The sequence below is a fragment of the Oryctolagus cuniculus genome, chromosome 4 (genome assembly GCF_964237555.1).
Source record: "Oryctolagus cuniculus chromosome 4, mOryCun1.1, whole genome shotgun sequence".
In the NCBI taxonomy this organism is placed as follows: Eukaryota; Metazoa; Chordata; class Mammalia; order Lagomorpha; family Leporidae; genus Oryctolagus; species Oryctolagus cuniculus.
In genome coordinates, this window is record NC_091435.1 from 135,309,672 (window position 1) to 135,314,385 (window position 4,714).

Here is a 4,714-nt window from a genome sequence, read left to right on the forward strand (position 1 = left end):
GGAGCGATGGTTTGGGATGTTGGCCAGACTATTGTGTTTGGGGCAATCATCATTGCTCCATGGTGATGGTTGCACAATTCCCAGAATTTACAAAAACCATCAAACTACACAATTCAAAGGCGTAATTTTATAGCCAGAAATTGTATGTCAGTAATGCTGTTATATTTTTAAAGTATATAGCTGAGATAGATTTACTAAAAAAGAATAAAAATAGGACAAGAATTTGTGTACATAATATTTCCAAGGTTCTTAGTTGCTACTTCAAAATGTTTGTGTAGGTAGTATGTATCTTTAAAAATTCAAAGAGGGGCTAGCATTGTGGTGTAGCGAGTAAAGCCTCTGCCTGCGATGAGAGCATCCCATAAGGGCACTTTTGGAAATCCTGGCTGCTCCACTTCTCATCCAAGTACCTGCTAATGACCTCAGAAAGCAGCAGAAGATGGCCTAGGTACTTGGGTCCCTGCTGTCAATGTGGAAGATGCAGATGAAGTTCCCTGCTCCTGGTTTTGGTCTGGCCCAGTACCGGTTGTTGTGGCCATCTGGGGAGTAAACCAACAGATGGAAGATTCTCTCTCTCTCTCTCTCTTCCCCTGTCTCTCCCTCTCTCTCTGTAACTGTGATTTTCAAATAAATAAGTCTTTTAAAATTCATATAAAATGTGTATTATGAGAAACTTGTGCATGGATTTCAATGTTTAAACTCAACTTTTGATTCCATTTTTCCCCCACACTTTTTTTCAATATAAAACTGAAAGTAAAAGAGCAACTCTATGGCTTTTGGCAAAGTCAAAAATTGTGAGAATAAGATATGATCTATCTAGAAAAGCAGCAGCAATGGCATTTAGGGTTTTTTGAAATTTATGTTATTTATTTTAAAGGCAGAATGACAGACAAAGAGAGGGAGAAGCAGAGAAAGAAATTGTCTATCCGCTGATTCACTCTCCAAATGTTTGCAACAGCCAGGGATGGGCCAAGCAGAAGCCAGGAGCCAGGAACTACAACTGGATCTTCCAAATGGATGACAGGGACCCAAGTACTTGAACCACCTTCTGCTGCTTCCCCAGACTCATTAGCAGGGAGCTGGATCAGATTAGAAGCAGACAGGATTTGGAACAAATTCTCCAATATGGGATGCTGGTGTCGCAAGCAACATGTTAACTTACTGAGCCACAGTGCTGGCCCTGCCACTCATTTTCTTGATCTAAGAAAGTGTATTAGAACATTCTGGTATGAAAAAGTAAACTTATTTTCTATTCCTAGGTATTCAAATTTACCAGGAATAACAAATATATATTTTAAAAAATCAGATTTTATGATTTTAATGATAGGATTCATATATAGCATTTTAACTTTTTGCTTAAAATGTTCTTGTTTTGTCACTATTGTAAAATTCATATGCATTGTAGCTGAAAACATATCTCCTGTTTTACTTATCAGTTTTAAATTCAGTCCTGTCTTGATTTAGAGTTGGCTATTTATGTTAATCATTTAAAACTTAACACAGCCATGGTAAAGCACAAATAATTATGAAGTGTAAAATAAATATATAATGGATACTATTAAACCATACCCAGGTCATGGCTAACTTTGTGCTAGATGTAATAACATTATTGTATTTGTTCCTTTGTTATTTTTTAAAATGTTTATTTCTTTTTTATGTGAAGAGCAGACAGAGAGAGAAAGGACATTCTAATTTTATTGAAAACATCTTCAGTGTAAAGAAACAGGAATGCTTAAACGTGGTTAAATAAAACAATGGCTTTAGCTTCCTCTTTGGAAGTGTAACATACAAATACAGAAAATATTCCCACACCCATTGACATGGAAACATTTAATTGAACAATATTTATTCAGTATATTGTTAATGTATGTTCAAGCTGCATTTAAAAATATTTTTAGATCTTTAACATAATTAAAAGAACGTGAACTCTGTAATTAACATACAATTATTCTTAGGTGTTTAAATTTTAACTGAAAAGTGATCCCTGTTAGGAATTTGGAAAACATTATGCTGAGTGTAATAAGCCAATCCCAAAGGGACAAATACCACTTGTTCTCCCTGATAGGTGACAACTTGCTGAGCACCAAAAAGGAAACCTGTTAAAGTGAAATGAACACTATGAGAAATGGTGACTTGATCAGCCCTCACCCTGGCTGTTGATGAACAACTTAATATGTTATCCCTCTTAGTATTTTTTTGTTTGTTCTACTTAATACTTTTGGTTAAATACTGTAATCAATACACAATTATTCTTAAGTGCTGAAACTTAACTAAAAAGTGATCACTGTTAAATATAAGAGTGGGAATAAGAGAGGGAAGAGATGTGCAATTCGGGACATGCTCAAGCTGACTTACCTCAAACAGTAAAGTTAGAAACATACCAGGGGATTCCAATTCAATCTCATCAAGGTGGCATGTACCAATGCCATCTCACTCGTCCCAGTGATCAATTTCTGTTCACAATTGATCATAATGATAGGACTAAGAACCAAAGGGATCACATAAACAAGAATAGTGTCTGCAAATACTAGCTGATAGAATCAAAAAGGGAGAGAATGATCCAACATGGGAAGTGAGATACACAGCAGACCCATAGAATGGCAGATGTCCTAAACAGCACTCTGGCCTCAGAATCAGCCTTTAAGGCATGCGGATCTGGCTGAAGAGCCCATGAGACTATTTCAGGCATGGAAAGCCAAGACACTCTGGGGAAAAAAAAAAAAAAAAAAAAAAAAAAAAAAAAAAAAAAACTAAATGAAAGATCTCTGCGAGTGAGATCCCAGTGGAAAGAATGGGTCATCAAAGAAGGAGGTACCTTTCTCTGAAGGGAGGAGAGAACTTCCACTTTGACCATGGCCTTGTCTAAAAATTATCAGAGTCAGTGAACTCAGGGGGCTTCCATAGCCTTGGCAGCTCATGACAAGAGCCCAGGGTGATTACTGATGCCATAAACAAGAGTGTCAATTTGTTAAGTCAACAACAGGAGTCACTGTGCACTTACTCCTCATGTAGGATCTCTGGCCTTAGTGTGTTGTACATTGAGATTTAATGCTATAAATAGTACTCAAACAGTATTTTTCACTTTATGTTTCTGTGTGGGAGCAAACTGTTGAAATCTTAATGTATGCTAAACTGATCTTCTGTATATAAAGAGAATTGAAAATGAATCTTGATGTGAATGGAAGGGGAGAGGGAGTGGGAAAGGGGAGGGTTGTGGGTGGGAGGGACGTTATGGCGGGGGGAAGCCATTGTAATCCATATTCTGTACTGTGGAAATTTATATTCATTAAATAAAAGTTAAAAAAAAGGTGGAAAACGAGCAAAATGGAACTAACATATATTTATGGATACTTTCTGTGCTGCTTTGCATTTACTCAGTATGCCCTAAGTAATTATTCAAGAATTCTGATAAAAGATATGATGCATTTGTTCATTCAACATACGTGCTGAATCCAGTCATGTGCCAATCACTGTACTACTGGTGCGAACCAACATGAAGACAGTTTCTGCCCCCATAAAACTCAAAGTCTGTTGAGAAAACAGATGCATAAATCTACAAAGCTAATTGTGGCATATTATGCAAGGACAATGATAAGGGGAGGCACTGTTAAACTCTTAGGAAGAGTATTTAACCCAAGTGATGGGAGGATGGCAAGGAAAGGCTCTGGGAGGTTAAGGCATGAGCCAAGCTTTAAATGATCAGAGAGACTGGAACATGTGGGTCATTGTGAAGATTTATCTTCTACTCTGAGAAAACTTGTTAAAACAAAAAAAGTACGTCAACCATTCTTTTTTGAGACACCAGAAGAAAAATCTTTGGGTGGCCCAACTGATGACTTAGGTAGACCTGTTCACCATGCCCAGGGCAAAAAGGATCTGCACATGCTTCATTTCATTCTTGACTTTTCGTGTGAATCCTGGCTTCCAGGTGCTTACCCAGAGTTTATGGTTCTGCCATCTTACCATGGTCACCATGAAACTCAGTGCCTTATTTGCTCACAGACACCAGTTGACTCAAGATGAATAGACATGTAGGAGTTGGTGATTGAGTTCAGAATGACTTTCTAGTCACCAGTTTTCAAGAATTTTCTGATCGAAGATGAAAAATTATATAGATTTATGATGATCCAATTCTACAATAACTTTTTCATTTATACCTTTTTTTCATTTATACCTTCTCATATCACAAAGACAGCAATAAACATTTATTTGTTTGTTTGTTTATTAATTTGAAAATCAGAGATACAGAAAAAGAGGGAGAGATACAGAGAGAGATCTCCCCTCTGCTGGTTCAGTCCCCAAATGGCCAAAACAGCCAGTGCTGGGCCAGGCCAAAGCCAGCAATCATAAGCTTCTTCCAAGTCTCTCACATGGGTAGCTGGAACCCAAGCATCTGGGCCATTTCCACTATTTCTCCTCGGACATTAGCAGAGTGCTGGAATGGAAATGGGGCAGCTAGGACACAAACCAGTGCCCATATGAGATGCTGTAATTGCAGGTGGTGAATTTACCCACCACACCACAATGCCTGCCCCCAAAAGTCACTTTTAAAATGGAGGCCGGCACCACGGCTCACTAGGCTAATCCTCCGCCTTGCGGTGCCTGCACACCGGGTTCTAGTCCCGGTAGGGGCGCCAGATTCTGTCCCGGTTGCCCCTCTTCCAGGCCAGCTCTCTGCTGTGGCCAGGGAGTGCAGTGGAGGATGGCCCAAGTA